The sequence below is a fragment of the Hyla sarda genome, chromosome 6 (assembly GCF_029499605.1).
Source record: "Hyla sarda isolate aHylSar1 chromosome 6, aHylSar1.hap1, whole genome shotgun sequence".
Classification (NCBI taxonomy): Eukaryota; Metazoa; Chordata; class Amphibia; order Anura; family Hylidae; genus Hyla; species Hyla sarda.
This window is the reverse complement of record NC_079194.1, coordinates 244209028-244227313: the sequence shown is the minus strand read 5'-3', so window position 1 is coordinate 244227313 and position 18286 is coordinate 244209028. Positions and strand designations below refer to the sequence as shown.

At 44.5% G+C, this 18286-nt stretch overlaps 1 long non-coding RNA gene across 1 annotated transcript in view; it reads right to left on the bottom strand.

The window, feature by feature from the left end:
• Positions 1–15411: 15411 nt before the first annotated feature.
• Positions 15412–18286, bottom strand: part of LOC130276884 (uncharacterized) — a 38634-nt gene continuing 35759 nt past the window's right edge. Inside the window, exon 3 of the long non-coding RNA XR_008845278.1 lies at positions 15412–15506. This is a non-coding gene — a long non-coding RNA (uncharacterized LOC130276884). The remainder of the gene's footprint in view (positions 15507–18286) is intronic.

The following is an 18286-nucleotide window of genomic DNA, read 5'->3' as shown; positions in this document are numbered from 1 at the left end:
TCCCTGGATCAGGCCAAAGCGTTTGATCGGGTGAACCACGAGTACCTCTGGTCCGTCCTCCTGAGATATGGCTTACCGAGTACTTTTGTGAATTGGCTTAAGATCTTGTATGCAGGGGCAGAGAGTTTCCCACTGGTGAACGGTTGGTCTGGCCGCTCTTTTGAGGTGGGGTCCGGAGTCCGTCAGGGTTGTCCTTTGAGCCCGCTATTATACGTGTTCGCAATCGATCCCTTCGTCCGGAGGGTAGATTGTGGGCCGTTGGCGGGAGTCGGGATGAACCTGGCGGAGCTGGATGTCGCCCAGAGAGTGGTGGCGTACGCTGACGATGTCACCATTTTCGTGTCCTCGCAAGAGGAGGTCGATGTGGTGATGTCGGAAGTGGACCGCTACTCGGAGGCATCCGGGTCTAAGATCAACCGGGATAAGTGTGAGAGTCTCTGGCTGGGAGGGGGAGATCCCACGTTTGATCTCCCGGACACCCTTCCAGGGCCCCAAGAGTCAGCAAAAGTGTTGGGCATCATATTCGGCCAGGATGATTATCCCACCAAAAACTGGGATGGTAAGCTCCAGGATGCCACTCAGAAGGTGGACCAGTGGAAGGGTTGGTCTATGACCCTCAGGGAAAGGGTACACCTGATCAAATCGTACCTGCTCCCCTTGTTTATCTATCTGGGCAGCGTATGTATCCTGCCAGATGCTTACTACACTAGGGTCTACAGCCTGTTTTTCCAACTGTTATGGGGGAACAGGATGAACCTAGTCAAGAGGGAGGTTACGTACCGCACGAGGAGACTAGGGGGTTTATCTATGGTAAACCCTGTGGTGTTCTTAACCAACACCTTCTTGAAAGCTAACATCTCAAACCTCTGGTCAGAGAGGGCTTCTCCGTGGGTACTCTCCTGTAGGGAATGGTTTCGGCCTTTCTTCCAGGAATGGGAGACAGGAGGGCAAGTGAAGGACCTCCGTACGCCCCATGGATATCTTCCGGCTTACGCTACCCCGACTCTGAAGGCGATACGTCGGTGGGGTCTGGGAGTGTGGGAGATCAGGACCCAGTCAAGGCAGTTCCTTGACAAACGGGTTCTGTTGACCCACTTCCAGAAGCCTCTGGCGCTCAGGGACTGCCCAGGTCGGGATCTGAGGGTGGGGTTGTACCTTTTAAACATGAAAAGGATCCCCCAGAAGTTTTGGGACTTGGCCTGGCGCTGCTTTCAGGGGAAGCTATATGTGAGGGACAATTTGAAGTGTAGGAACTCTGATGACCGGGGATGTCCCCGAGAAGAGTGTGGGGACACGCTGGAAAGCATGGACCATTTCCTGCTTCATTGTCCCTTTAATATAGGAGTTTACAACAGGGTGGGCGCTTCCATCGGCTGGAGTCAACTTGCCGGCCTTACCTATCAGGAGTGGGCTTATGGGGCATTCAGGAACCTGGGTGGCCGAGATCGGGGCACTTTATTCTTAGTCAGTTTAGTGGTTAGGTACTACACGTGGAATGCACGGTGTTTAGTGTCGACCCAACAGAAAATCCTCTCCGAGGTGGAGGTCTGTAGGAACATCACCGGTGACCTTGGGAAGATCAGGTCTTTGGAGTATGGCAGTCTTGGTACCAGTAGGGCTTCTCTCCTGTGGAGAGGGTTTTCTTTTGATGTGCCCTAGGTACTAGATCTTTTGGGTAGAGTACCTTTATTTTGGTTGGGGACAGTGTCAGAGGGACAGAGATAGGACGAGAACAGGGTTAGTTTGAATGAAGGGATAGGATTAGGGAGAATTGTAGGGGGAGTTAGGGAAAGAGTGTAAAATTATTTTGAATGTATCAAGTCTGCCATCCTTCTCCCTGGTGGTGGGCTGATGCATGTGCACGCTAGTTTTTTGTTTTGTTTTTAAGCTGATATGGTATGAAGGGCTTACAGGCGACCAAACTTGGGCCTAAAGTGGGTTGTGGTTCAGTTTGTATAAGTTTGTGTATAAGTTGGTTGGGAGGAGTGCTAGGTGGGGAGGGTGTGCTTGTGGGTGGTGGTGTTCATCTTTGGGGGACCTGACATGGGTCAGTTAAGGACTGGACTTTGTGAACTGTAAGAACGGTATGGACTCTGACCCATGTACAGGAGGGGTGGTGTGGGTGAGGGTACAGTTTTAGTGTAGGGTTTTTCCTAGGGTTTTCTATTGATTTTGTCGGGGTTTTCTGTAGTGCATATATTTTGTTTATATTATATTTTATTTATATAGTATATTTAGTAATTTTGTACCTATATTGTGTTATATCTATATTGTTTCAGCGTTATGGTAGCCGGACCAGTTGCTGTGTTGATATGTGGTTTATTTAGTTTATTTCAGTTATTTGGTCTGTTTTATGTTTTCTTTGGTATTTTCATTAGTCCCGGATAGAGGATCCAGTTAATTTGGACGTTTTGTAAGTGAATGTATGTGTGATATGATTATTTTGATGATTATTATTATTATTATTACTATTATAGTTTTTGTTTGTATGTATGTATATGTACAAAAAATATAATTTTTTTTTTTTTTTTTTTTTTTGAGGTGTGCTTGCTACGTTTCTGTTTAGTTTTCTTGTTGCGTGTTCCCAAGTATGGATGGTTTTGAGTTATAGTCGGATAATGATAACTTTTATGTTTATATTTTGACAAGCCAAGTTGTGCTATTTTATTTATTTATTTATTTTTCTTATGTTCATGTTCGGTAAGTGTGTGAGTGTTTGATTAGATATTTTGGGCATACTTTAATATCTTAGTATTTTAGTATCTCAGTAAAGCTGGGCTGGCCGGTTAGGCAGGGTTTTGTTTATGAGGTTTTGTTTTTGGTTCTAGAGTATTTCTTATTTATGTTATAGCTGGTTAAGCTTGCTTTGTGTTTTGTATTTGATAAGTTTTGTATTTTTCTAATAAAAAGAGTGTCAGCAGAGAGCCCTGTTGTCAGACTGGAAAGAACTACACCAGGCATTGGCAACCTTCGGCACTGCAGATGTTTTGGACTACATCTCCCATGATGCTTTTGCAGCATTTTGGCAGTAAAAGCATCATAGGAGATGTAGTCCAAAACATCTGCAGTGCTGAATGTTGCCTATGCCGGAACTACACATTCTCTGTAGTATACAGCAGATGATAAGTACTGGAAGGGTTAAGAATTTTAAATAGAAGTAATTTATAAATCTGTTTAACTTTCTGGCACCAGTTGATTTGAAAACGTTTGTTTCCCACTTGTTTTCCACCGGAGTTCCCCTTTAGCCCCTAGAAGACAAGTGACATAAATTTATGTTAGATTCCCTTTAACCTCTAGAGGACATATGACATAGCTGTATAGCAACATTGGAAAAAAAGGGATAGAGACGTGCCGATTATCAAAAATACAAGGGTTAAACGATAGGTAAAGTGCAGGTTGCGTATTACAGGCACATTTCTGAGTAGCACTTATGGTGGCAGATCTCTGCTGATGGATCCTGGGAGCAGCTAGCTGTCGATCCCATCTGAGGCGGTATATGATGCAGGAAAACATATGTGGAGAAGTGGGAGTCCGGGACCTGACGAAGGAGGATGCTCCTCCAAAATGCATTGTCCATACCCTGCTGTTCCCCATTGTAATTTTATTACAATAAAATATTCTCAATATACTTCTGACTACTGTACTATCCCACCGGTGAAACGCTGCAGACCCAAGTCGTATCTACCTTGGAGGAAAGGAGGCCCTGCCGGGACTTCCATCTCTCCACATCTGTATCCTGCATATGACGTAGCTGTGGACACATGTTGGAGCTGCACTCACTTTAAAGGGGTATTCCAGGAAAAAACTTTCTTATATATATCAACTGGCTTCAGAAAGTTAAACAGATTTGTAAATTACTTCTATTAAAAAATCTTAATCCTTTCAGTACTTATGAGCTTCTGAAGTTAAGGTTATTCTTTTCTGTCTAAGTTCTCTCTGATGACACGTGTCTCGGGAAACGCCCAGTTTAGAAGCAAATCCCCATAGCAAACCTCTTCTAAACTGGGCGTTTCCCGAGACACGTGTCATCAGAGAGAATTTAGACAGAAATGAACAACCTTAACTTCAGAAGCTCATAAGTACTGAAAGGCTTAAGATTTTTTAATTGAAGTAATTTACAAATCTGTGAATTCAGGTAGAAAACAGACATGGCGCACATCTACAATCTTGTATAATGATCTGATTGCTTCTCAGCATAATATCAAAAACTAACAGGTTGTTAGTATACATTTTTGATCAAAAAGTACAAGCCCGCTCGCCACGTCAAGGCCACCTATTCAGAGTGGGTCCCTAACATCCCTAGCATAAAATGGCACTGGGCGGCGACCACCACCGCCGCGACACCAGCGTCCACGGGGGAGGAACGACGTACTGGCAGAGCGGCCCCAGTGCCACTCAAACCAGTCTATGGGCCGCACCCGCCCGCAGACACAGCGCCACGGCAGCAACGGACGCCGCCCAGCACCACACCAGTGTGAACAAGGCGTAATGGCTCACTTACCATGCTCTCCCAGTCAGACTGGGAGGCTACTAGGAATAAAATGGCCCTTATGTAGCTAATTACTACCTATATAGGGTTGGGCTGAGGGGGTGGGGAAGAGTGCAGCACATGTTCAAACAAAAAAAAAAAAGGGGAAGAAAGAAATCACAGTGTGAATTCAGGTAGAAAACAGACATGGCGCACATCTACAATCTTGTATAATGATCTGATTGCTTCTCAGCATAATATCAAAAACTAACAGGTTGTTAGTATACATTTTTGATCAAAAAGTACAAGCCCACTCGCCACGTTAAGGCCACATATTCAGAGTGGGTCCCTAACGTCCCTAGCATAAAATGGCGTAGCACTGGGCGGCGACCACCACCGCCGCGACACCAGCGTCCACGGGGGGGGGACGACAAATCTGTTTAACTTTCTGGAGCCAGTTTATATATATATCTATATATATATATATAGATAGATATATATATAAAAAAGTTTTTTCCTGGATAACCCCTTTAAATATAGCAAGTCCCAGCTGCCATCAGCAGCCGGGACCTCTCTGCTAATGGTAGACATCAACGATCATTCTGATTCCCACCATTAACCCTTTAGATGCAGTGACCAATGCTGATTACGGCATCCAAAGCAGTTGAGGGGCTTAATGACACTCAATGGACCACCCACGCCATGATTGTGGGGGTTCAATGAATCAAAATGAAGGCTGAAGGTCTCCTCATCTGCTCTGTGCCGCTCTAAGGCAGGCTGTACAAAAATATAGCCCAACAAATAATAAAAAATTTTTTTTTTAAATATAAATAGGCCCCATTCCCTACCAAAAATGTAAATAACCGGCCTATTTCCATTTTACAGATAATAAAAATAAATAAAAATAAGCATATGTGGTATCGCTCTGTGTAAAAATGTCTGAACTATTAAAATATAATTTTAATGATCCCATACGGTGAACAGTGTAAACAAACAAAAAAAAAAAAAAAAGAAAGAAAAAGAATTGGCTGAAATAATTTATCAATGTAACAAGACAAGATGAGAGCCAAATGACTATTTTACAGATTTGCAGGTGATTCCTAAAGGCCTGTCTTGCCAGGGGGTTGAGAATGAAACCGACTTTTTATCAAACATGATGCCATTTGTACGCCCTTCGTATGATCATAAATCAGTGCTTAACCTACCCATGAATTATATACATGACTAGTTGCTCCTTTTCTGACTTGATGCTGCAGAGCAGGACAGGCAAGCCAACAGTGATGAGGTCACGAGCCCAACGGCTCCATTCATTAAACATGCTGTACACTTTACATAGAATGCCTCAGACTACCCTTTCATAAATATTGCCAGCGTGGACAAATGGTTGCCTAAACTTCTGAACATCATGTACCACTAGTCCAAAGAGATTTTAACTGTTTATTTTAAAATCCACCCCAAATGTGAAGTCTAGGCACCGAAGCCTTTGTCAGTTTATAGCGGGAGATTTATCAAGACCTGTCCAGGGAAAAAGTTGCTGAGTTGCCCATAGCAACCAATCAGATCGCTACTTTCATTTTTCAGAGGCCTTTTCAGAAATGAAAGAAGCGATGTGATTGGTTGCTATGGGCAACTCAGCAACTTTTTCTCTAGACAGGTTTTGATAAATCTCCCCCTATGTTTTTTTGCAATCATTCGTATCGAAGCGCATATCCTATATTTAAAGGTTGAACTGACACCCCAACTGATCTAAACTTTAGTCTATGTGACATGTCAAAAGTTTATTTAGATAACAGTAAAACTTTAACCTTCCCAAAATATGTCTGACCTGGAGACTGGAGATTGTTTTAAAATAAAAGGCTAGATTTTAGATGAATTACTGTAGTTACTAAAATAAGCTTTGTGAGTTCATTTGCTTTCCTTTTATTTAAAACATATCAGTCGTATTGTCTGGTTTTGTTTTACATTCAGAGAACTTCTCACACAGGTCACACTGTTCAATTTCAATGGCTTTAATTGTTCTTTTATTATTTAACATTTTATCAGCAAGTTTTTGTCTTCCAAAATGATTTCCTTAGCAAGGGAGGGTCTGCCCTTTGAAGGAAATGACACACATCAGTAACTAAAAAATCTATTACAAATGATAGACAACATCTACAAGAGTGAGGCTCATATCCTAAAAAGGTATAAACTTTACTGCTCAGATGAGAGCCAAGGGAGATAATAATCAACTAGTTAATTACATGGGGCTTGGTTTATTTATGCTTACCATTCAACACACTATCACACAATGGTAGAGGAAGAGCAACTCTTAGGCTAGGTTCAGACTACGGAATCTCCGGCCAGAAAATTTCCGCCCGGAGATTCCGAGTGCGACCAGCGCGGACTGAATCAGTCGGCGCTAGGACTGCGTGGACATTGCAGTCTTCAATAGACTGCAATGTGTTCCGTGCAGATTTCCGCCTGAAGAAAGAGCAACGCCTTTCTTGAGGCGGAAATTTCCAAGCGGATTTTCCTTTCACAAATTCCGCTTCGCAAATTCCGAAGTAGAATTGCAGGCGGAAATTCCGTAGTCTGAACCTAGCCTTAGTATAAGGCTGAGTTCACACATAGTATTTTGGTCAGTTGTTTGCTCAGCATTTTGCTTATTTTTTTCAACCAAAACTAGGAGTAGTATCATAGGTGAACTCAGCCTAGATCTGGACGGAACTGATGCAGCAACTGATGACAAGTTGTCATCAGTTGTATGGCATACGGCGTCCATTGTTTCTTACTGCATTTCCCTGTCTGTTGCCCTCCGGCGTGTCCAACCATCCGGCATCAAAATTGAGACGCTGGATGATTGAGAACTGTCCCATTAAAAGGAATGGGATTAGTTCTAGCATCCGTTTCCCTCTGGTGCACGCTGGAGGGACATTATGCTGCACGGCTGTTATATATGAACCCACACTTACACGCCACATGCTCAAAGTTTGACACAATGTACATTTTAGATGTGTTGTAACCTGATGATCAATTTCCCCTATTGTACACTACTAGGGATGAGCGAATCCGAATTTGTCACGAATTTCAGGAAAAATTCGATTTGCAACTAATGCGAATATCGCCGCTATTCATTCGCACAAATTGCTTCATTAAACTCCATTTAGTGTGGTCCAGGATCCAGGGCATCTAAAATGGAAGATCCACATGTGAGGACATAGGGCAAAGAACTCTGTGAAGGCGGGAAGGCAAGGGGGGAAGGCGGATAGGCGGGATGACCCTGAATCACATGCAGTATGCAGCCTATCAGCAGCCAGCCACCTCTGTGATGTCACAGCCCTATATAATCGGCGAGAGACAGTGAAATTGTGGGTGTATTACGCAGCGACTGTGTGCTGCAGCACTGGTGTGTACAACAACTGAAAAGCTAATAGCAGCCACCCAGTTAGGGTGAGCAGTGCACTAAAAGTGTATTGTCCTCAATTAAGTGTAACCTGTGCGTACATCTAAGGGGTTTATCATTTTGTTCCTGTTAAAGTCTCAAGGGCCTAGTTACTGTAAAAGGCCAGCCAAAAGTACACACCTGCTGGTGTTGTAGACAAATACTGTTTTAAGCATACTGGAGTGCATTGTACTCCCCTCATAAGTGCATACCACATACATACATCTACGTAGTGTAATATTTTGTTCCTGTTAAAGTCTTAAGGGCATAGATACTGTGAAAGGTCAGCCAAAAGTACACACCTGCTAGTGTTGTAGACAAATACTGTTTAATGTGTACTGGAACGCATTGTACTCCCCTCATAAGTGCGTACCCCATACGTACATCTAAGGGGTGTACCATTTTGTTCCTGTTAAAGTCTTAAGGGCCTAGACACTGTGAAAGGCGAACCAAAAGTACAGACCTGCTGGTGTTGTAGACAAATACTGTTTAATGTGTACTGGAGCGCATTGTACTCCCTTCATGGGTGCATGCCACATACATACATCTAAGTGGTGTACCATTTTGTTCCTGTTATAGTCTTAAGGGCCTAATTACTGTGAAAGGCCAGCCAAAAGTACACACCTGCTGGTGTTGTAGACAAATACTGTTTTAAGCATAATGGAGCGTATTGTCCTCCCCTCATATACGCACTAAGCATGTCAGGATGGCAGAGGCGTGGCAGAGGCGTGGCAGAGGCGTGGCAGAGGCCTACATTTATCAGGCGCAGGCAGAGGTCTCAGCAGACTAGCGGTGAGTGGCAGCAGGATTCGCAGCAAGAGGACTGAGCTCATTGTGCCACTATATGGTCTCCTCATGCTGCCGCCACTTCCAGGCTGTCTCATTTAGCCACTATATGGTTCCCTCATAATTCTGCCACCTCCAGGTTGTGTCATTCAGCCACTATATGGTCTCCTCTTGCTGCAGCCAACTCCAGGCTGTGCCATTCAGCCACTATATGGTCTCCTCTTGCTGCCGCCAACTCCAGGCTGTGCCATTCAGCCACTATATGGTCTCCTCATGATTCCGCCACCTCCAGGCTGTGTCATTCAGCCACTATATGGTCTCCTCTTACTGCCACCAACTCCAGGCTGTGCCATTGAGCCACTATATGGTCTACTCATGCTTCCGCCACCTCCAGGCTGTGTCATTCAGCCAATATATGGTCTCCTCTTTCTGATGCCAACTCCAGGCTGTGTCATTCAGCCACTATGTGGTCTCCTCATACTGATGCTACCTCCAGGCTCTGTCATTGTGCCATTCTGCGACAGTGATTCTAATAGCGACGTCTCTAATCTGTATGTCATGCTGAATAACAGTATTATTTCACTAACCCAGCACACACCCTATGCATGTTACAGCAAGGCAAAGTGTTCTACACCCCTTCTGAGGCTCTCTGTAGGCCAGAAATAGCCATTTTTAATAGAGATTCTCTGCAAATAAATTCGGACCGAACCTAAAAGGTGGAAGGGAACAACATATGGTCCATGGTAACCAATGGGGGTAAAAACTTCCCCTGTAAGGCCCTACTCTTGCATTATTAATTCCCTTTTTGGCAAGTGTTACTCACCCTAAAAGGGGTGGCCCCACACAGGAACCTTTCCCTATTCACATGGTTTTTAGGTGGAAATAGGGTGAGTTTTCTGTGTGGGGCTGCCCTAAAAAGAAGGGAATTAATAATGCTAGAGTAGTGCCTTACAGGGGAAGTTTTTACCCCCCACTGATTACAATGGACCATAGGTTGTTCCCTTCCACCTTTTTAGAGGTCTTTGCATCACATCAATACTTTTTGTTTAGGTGCACACAGTATTTTTTGCACACCTTTCCTTTTGTTTAATTAAAAATAAATAATTTGGGTACGTATATTTTAAACTAAGAAATGTTAAAGAACAAGAAATGTATGGAATTCTCAGCTCACCCTCAGAGGCCCCGAGGCAGCACCACTTAGCAAGATAAGAAACTTGATGTCCAGCGCCAGGATACGTGCAAAACAGGTTCTTTATTGCTTTAAAACGCTATGATAGGGGTCAGAGTGTGACGCGTTTCAGGTGCGTTAGCACCCTTAATCGCTAACGCTAATCGCTAAGTTTTAGCTAATGCATATCCTCAATATTTATTTGTGATCTGATGCGGAGGAATGTCTGTAACTGGGGAGTAGCACCTTAAATCTGTTTTGCACTATCCATATTTGTGAAATGTTGGTGTGGCACCATGGTGAATCTACTCTGATGCATCAGGCATTGGTGGGTGTAAATCCTGGCTGATCCATGCCTGATTCATCTTCACAAAGGTCAGTCTCTCTACATTTTTCGTGAACAGATGAGTTGGGGTTAAAATGGCCCCCGTCGCACTAAACACCCGCACACTTCTGGCTGGGCAGGACAGCTTTTCCAGGGCAAACTCTGCTAGTTGTGGCCTCAAATCAAGTTTGGCTGCCCAGAAATCCAGTGGATCTTCAACGTGTGTGGGCATGGGTATATCAAGGTATGCCACCACCCGCTGGTTCAGGTTCTGCTCCAGGTCTACCTGCTGCTGATGAGTTGCTTCACTATGCAGGTGAAGAAAGGTACTCATCAGCGTCTGTAGACTTAGACCATAGCAGTGGAAAGTGAGCGCAGAGGGCTCCCCGAGTCACACCTGCGAGACGATGGACGATGGTGCAGATAGGCATCGGCCAACTGACTACATAAGATATCTTCGTGGTAGGTCAGTTTGTCCTCCCTCTCAGTGGGTGTAAAAAAGGTCCCCATTTTGTGTCGGAAGCGAGGGACCAATAAGGTGGAGAGACAGAAGTCTTCCCGCTTCCGAATGGGGACAATTCAGCAGTCACTACGCAAGCAAGTGAGCATGCATCGCGCCATTTGTGCAAGTGACTCGGAGGGACTCCCTGCCTGCATCTCCACTGCATACTGCCACGGTGCGACTGGGTCCTCTGTCTTGCCTTCCTCATAACCCTCTAGCTCCTCTGGCTGCTCCTGTTCCTCCTCTAGTCAGATGACTAGAAAAACCACCCATCTCATGAAACTTAGACTGTGTGAAACTGTGCCCCTCCCCCCCTCCTCCTCCAGTTCAGCCCCCACAGGGCTCATGTGACCGTGAGATATAGGCTCAATGTCTTCAGTGCCTTGACCAGCCATCGTTTCCTACACGTGTTGTAGTAAATGAAGCAGTGGAATGACGTTGTTCATCCCGTAATCCTGGCGACTGACTAATAAGGTGGCTTCCTCAAAGGGCCTGAGCAAACGGCAGGTGTCACGTATGAGCTGCCACTGGTTGACATTGAAGTTACACAGGGGAGTCCCCCTATCCACTCGATGATGGCTTTTCTCTGTTCGCATAGTCGGTCCAACATATGACGCTGCAGCTCAAGGAGGGTGTGCTTTGCGGTGTACGAGTGGCTGAAGTTCATGCAAAGTTTTTTTTCCCATTGTTAGGATGTCTTGCAGTTAGGGGAACACTTCAGGAACCGCTTTACAACCAGATTGAACACGTGTGCCATGCAGGGCGCATGCCTCAGGCTTCCTTGCCGCAGCACAGACAAGATGTTCTTCTCGTTGTCGGTCACCATGGTTCCTATTGCCAGTTTTCGTGGAGTAAGCCATGATTTGAATTCTTGATGAATGACTTTTAGCGGCCAAGGTGAACCATGTGAAGAACAGCATGACACCGCCGTGCCCTGCACACATGGAATGCTGGAGGGGCACTGAGACTTGTCCGTGCAGTGGAGGCTGAGGACACGGTGGAGGATGAAGAGGCAGAGTCGCACACTGTCACAGGACCAATGGCCTGAGAGCGTTGAGGTGGAAGCGGCGTGACCTATCCAAGTTGATGTTTTGGCTGTGCAGGAACCACATTCACCCAGTGGGCTGTAAAGGACATGTATTGTCCCTGACCGTAGTTACAGCTCCACACGTCGGCGCTGCCGTGCACTTTGGTACACCCCGACAGGCTCAAGGACTGGCCCACCTTCTCTTCCACAAAATTGTGCAGGGCTGGTACTGCCTTCTTTGCAAAGAAATGAGGGCTTCGAACTCTCCACTTCAGCTTGGCACAAGCCATCAGTTCTCTGAAAGGTGCAGAGTCCACCACTTGAAAAGTAAGGGACTGCAGCACCAGCAACTTGGAAAGGAGCACAATCAGCTTCTGCGCCATTGGATGAGTGGGCGTATACTGTTGTCTCTTGGACATGGCTTCCCCGATGGATTGCTGGCGGAATGACTGACTTGAAGTAGGAGGAGCAGGTGCATCTGGAGAGACAGTAGATGGCAATGACGGCAGCTCCCTTTGGCTGAGGTGTTTTGAGCTTTGTGCCACCAGGTGATGCAGCAGGCGTGACCACATTGGAGACACGGTTCTCCCAGGCTGCTTTATGGTGACGCTGCATATGTTGACACAGGGCTGTGGTGCCAACATTGGGACCCTAGCCACACTTCACCTTCTGCCGACACATCTTGTGGCTGGGTTAACATCCTCCAGATGCTTGATGAAAAACTGCCACACCACCGAGTAGCTGATTTTCCCACCAACAGTCAACACTGATTGACTGCTACTGCCGCCAACTCCAGAAACCACTGTTCCACTACCTCCCAGGAAGGTAGACTGCGAAGCAGATGGTCTACCCCGGGCACCTTTTGGCTCAAGACTTTCCACTTCTGCCACCATGCTGACTGCCAACCATACTACCACCTTGCTGGCTTAGCTGTTGCCTCACGGGCAATCTGCAACCCTATGCTCCTGATGATGAAGCCCCTTCTGCGCCCAGTTCCCAAGTGCGATCGGCTTCATCATCATCGAGTTGCGTCTGCACGTTACTGATGTCCTCTTCAGGTTCTTCAACAGTGTCTGCTTCAGGAGCCTGAATGCTTGCAACACCACCTCCCACACCACTCTCCTCATCACTACTTGCCCGCCTAGTGGAGGAAGCGGCGGATGTCTCCTCCACTTCTTGGCTGGGCAGTAGATGCGGACTGTCCTCTAGTAGATCGTCCTCACTAAATAGTGGAGCTGAACCCACAGCATAAGATACTTCTGTAGGGGAGGGGACAGCATAGGACAGAGGCAATGGGAAGACAGGGACTGCTCCCGGGCCATGCCAACTGAGGGTTGTGTCTGAGGAACCCACCAACTGTTGCCTGTGGGTATCAGATGTTACTTGTGAGGAAGTGGATGACCGTGTTAACCAATCGATGACAGCAGATGGGTTGCTGGTCGAGACACGACTGCTGATACCTGGAGCTCAGGCCTCTCGCTGGCCCTAGTCTGCTGCGACCTCTGTCTGATGAATTTAGGCCTCTGCCACTCCTCTGTGCATGTCCTGACACTTCTCTGCCTGACATACTTAGTGCGTATATAAGGGGAGTATAATACGCTTCAGTACGCTTAAAACAGGATTTGTCTACAACACCAGCAGGTGTCTACAACATTAGAAGGTGTGTACTTTTGTCTGGCCTTTCACAGTATCTAGGCCCTTAAGACTTTAACAGGAACAAAATGGTACACCACCTAGATGTAAGTATGTGGTATGTTCTTATGAGGGGAGGACAATGCGTTCCAGTACGCTTTAAACAGGATTTGTCTACAACACCAGCAGGTGTGCACTTTTGGCTGGCCTTTCACAGTATCTAGGCCCTTAGGATTTTTACAGAAACAAAATGGTACACCACTTAGATGTACGCACAGATTACACTTAATAAAGGACGATATACTTCTGGTGCTCTGCTCATCCTAACTGGCTGGCTACTGTTAGCTTTTCAGTTGTTGTACACACCAGTGCTGCAGCACACAGTCACTGTGTACTACACCCAAAATTGCACTTTCTCTCTCAATCTCTCACCCTTCCATATCAGTGCTTCTAGGCTTTATTTGGGCTTCAGGTAAATGGCTGCTGTAAAAATATTTTCTGTGCAACACACTGCTCTCTCCCCCTCTCTCAGCAATAGAACGCTGATGTGATTGGGAGGTGAATTGCTGCTGTAAAAATGCTTTTCTGTGCAACACACACTGCTGTCTGTCCTTCTCTCTCTGTAATAGAACACTGATGTAACTGGCCGAAAGGTGGTTGCCTATTATATAGGGCTGTGACAACACAGGGATGGATGGCTTCTGATAGGCTGCATGCTGCATGTGATTCAGGGTCATCCTGCCTACCCTTGTTCCTGCCTTGCCCCATGTCCTCACATGTGGATCCGCCATTTTAGATGCTCGGACCACACTAAATGGAGTTTAATAAAGTGATTTGCATTCGTTGCAAATCAAAATTTTCCTGAAATTCATAACAAATTCGGATTTGTCAGATTCGATTCACTCATCCCTAGTGGTTACCAATCTAGCCTGAGTATACACATATGGGGTAGAATTTTTTATTATTGTGTTATATATTTTTTTTACATTATTGTTTCATATCATTTGTATACGGAGTACTGAGACACCAACTGATCAGTTATAACCGGATGAAGTGCACGGTAGCATGCTTTACTCACTAGCTTGGTGCAGGAGATGGGTTCTATATACTATAATAGAGCCAGTCTCCTGTAATCAGTTGGACAGAACATCAAGTTAGGGGATGAAGTATGCTGCCAGCAATTGGAGGAGGAATCATCAAGGAGACCCCAACTGATTCTGGCAGTAGGTAAGGCTGGATTCACATATATCAGGAGTCCGGTATAGTTTTTCTCCGGCGTGCACCAGAGGGAAACTGATGCTAGAACTGATCCCATTCACTTGAATGGGATAGATCACAATCATCCAGCGTTCCAATATTGACGCCGGATGGTTAAACATTCTAGAGTGCATCGGACAGGGGAACGCAGCTTGCATCCAAAAACAATGGATGCTGGATGCCATACAACTGATGACAATTTGTCATTGGTTGTGGCATCAGTTGCGTCCAGATCTAGGCTGAGTTCACCTATGCCAGATGCCGGACAAATGTTTTTTAGTTTTGTTTTTTAGTTGATACATAGGTTTTCTTCCATCTTCCTCCTATTTCCCCTTTTGATATGAATATTTATGCAACCTACATTTTGCATGATACCTCTGGATTTTTAAACACAAAGGGGACTGAGTCCTCCCTGCACTTGCTCCAAGTCCTTTATGGAGGAGATTTATCAAAAACTATGCAGAAGAAGAGTGGTGCGGTTTCCCATGGCAACCAATCAGATAGCTTCTTTCATTTTTACAGAGACCTGTGAAAATGTAAAGAAGCAATCTGATTGGTTGCTATGGGCAACTGCACCCCTCTTCCTCTACACAGATTTGGATAAATCTCCCCTTATAATTTCAGAAAGTTATATAGATCAGTGACTTTGATATTCACCCTCACCTACACTATAGAGTCTTATGTGTGGCACAGGGCAGCCTGTTTCCTTTTCTTCCCGTTACTGTAGTTATTATACACAGCAAAGCAGTGTCAGGCTCCATCACACAGGACACTAGATAATCGGCACACAGCAAATAAAGGAAGACAACGTGATCACAGAAGTTTTTTTTTTTTTTTTTATCAGCATTCTGTGTATATGTAACTACAGCTGAGCTTGGAAGAGATAGATGACACTGCACAAATATTGGGGGTAAGGTTGCCTAGTTAAAACAGAAACAAATATATTAAAAATAAACAGTGTTAATTGAGTGTTATAATTTATAACATTGAGCTAATCATAACATTGAGATCAATAATTTATACTTTTAGTATCAAACATTGCCTAGAGTGCACATAGCTTAGCGCACACAGAGCAATATTTTCCCTAAACAGAGCCTTGGTTCTAATTTTGACATTCCGTTCCTGTAGATCCAAACAGTGCCCATATAGTGACAAAAATTGCCCACATAATGCCATACAGTGACCACATTCAGAAACAATTCAGTGAGTGCTGTACATTGCCCCAAAAAAAAGCACTACTTGACCATGCTTTGACTGATCTTTTCTTCCCTGTTCAGTAGAAAACTGGTAAAGTTAGTAATGTATGACAGATATTACAAGTATAACCTCTTAAGGACTAGTGTTGAGCGGCATAGGCCATATTCGAATTCGCGAATATTCGCGAATATATGGACGAATATTCGTCATATATTCGCGAATATTCGCATATTCGTTATAGTCTCGTTTTATTTTCGCATATGCGAATATTCGCGTATGCGAAAATTAACACAGGTGAATATTGGCATATACAAAATTAACACGCGCGTAAATTCGCATATGCGAAAATTAGCATATGCTAATTTTCGCATATGCGAATTTTCGCACGCCAGTCTCACACAGTAGTATTACAGTCTTCTTTACACCACACAAGCTGGAAGCAGAGAGGGATGATCACTGTGATGTGTACTGTGAAGAAAAAAAAAAAAAAAAAAACGAATATTCGTAATTACGAATATATAGCGCTATATTCGCGAAATTCGCGAATTCGCGAATATGCGATATTCGCGAATAATATTCGAATTGCGAATATTCGCGAGCAACACTATTAAGGACACAGCCCATTTTGGCTTGAGGACATTACCAATTATAATTTTTGTGTTCCTTTTTTTCCCACTCGTTTTTTAGGGGGCAATAACTCTCTTACTTTGTTATCCACAGACCCTTGTTTTTTGCGCGACCAATTGTAATTTGTAATGACACCTTTCATTTTACCATAAAATGTACGGCGCAATTAAAAAAATATATATGTATCTGGAAATTGAAAATAAAACAGCAATCTTTAGGCAATTTAGTGTTTTCCCAGTGGGTGCTTATATGTTTTTTAACCCCTTAAGGACCAATGACGTACCGGTACGTCATTGGTCCTGCTCTTCTGATATAACGCGGGGTTACACAGTAACCCCGCGTCATATCATGGCGGGCCCGGCGTCATAGTGAAGCCGGGACCCGCCTCTAATAGCGCGCAGCGCCGATCGCGGCGCCGCGCGCTATTAACCCTTTAGCCGCGCGCTCAAAGCTGAGCCGCGCGGCTAAAAGTGAAAGTGAAAGTTGCCGGCTAGCTCAGTCGGGCTGTTCGGGATAGCCGCGGCTAATCGCGGCATCCCGAACAGCTGACAGGACAGCGGGAGGGCCCCTACCTGCCTCCTCGCTGTCCGATCGCCGAATGACTGCTCAGTGCCTGAGATCCAGGCATGAGCAGTCATGCGGCAGAATCGTTGATCACTGGTTTCTTATGAGAAACCAGTGATCAACATAGAAGATCAGTGTGTGCAGTGTTATAGGTCCCTATGGGACCTATAACACTGCAAAAAAAAAGTGAAAAAAAAAAGTGAATAAAGATCATTTAACTCCTCCCCTATTAAAAGTTTGAATCACCCCCCTTTTCTAATAAAAAAAAAAACACAGTGTAAATAAAAATAAAAATAAACATATGTGGTATCACCGCGTGCGGAAATGTCCGAATTATAAAAATATATCATTAATTAAACCGCTCGGTCAATGGCGTGCGCGCAAAAAAATTCCAAAGTCCAAAATAGTGCATTTTTGGTCACTTTTTATATCATTTAAAAATGAATAAAAAGTGATAAATAAGTCCTATCAATGCAAAAATGGTACCGTTAAAAACTTCAGATCACGGCGCAAAAAATGAGCCCTCATACCGCCCCATACACGGAAAAATAAAAAAGTTATAGGGGTCAGAAGATGACAATTTTAAACGTATTAATTTTCCTGCATGTAGTTATCATTTTTTCCAAAAGTCCGACAAAATCAAACCTATATAAGTAGGGTATCATTTTAATCGTATGGACCTACAGAATACATATCAGGTGTCATTTTTACCGAAAAATGTACTACGTAGAAACGGAAGCCCCCAAAAGTTACAAAACAGCGTTTTTTTTTTCAATTTTGTCGCACAATTATTTTTTATCCCGCTTCACCATTGATTTTTGGGCAAAATGACTGACGTCATTACAAAGTAGAATTGGTGGCGCAAAAAATAAGCCATCATATGGATTTTTAGGTGTAAATTTGAAAGAGTTATGATTTTTTAAAGGCAAGGAGCAAAAAACGAAAATGCAAAAACGGAAAAACCTCCGGTCCTTAAGGGGTTAAACAAATACATTTGTTTAAAATTGCTGGTTTCTATCCCCCTATAAAAAAAAATTCAGTATATGGGGCTGTATGAGGGAATTATGAATCTCTGCCTATGAGCAAGCAGGCGGGCAAGTAAAAATCAGTAACAGGAGGCACTCTGCTAAGGTAAGCCACTCCTCCCTTTTACTAAAGCACTGCCCTCCCCCAGTACTCAGTGCCTAAGGGACTACCTCCTCCTGTGTTCTCTTACAGCACCTGCAAGAACCTGATGATGTCATCACAGGTCCTTAAAAGTCCAGTAAGAGTGTAAGTGATGGTCTACGGGCTCTGTGCAGCCCAAACATCT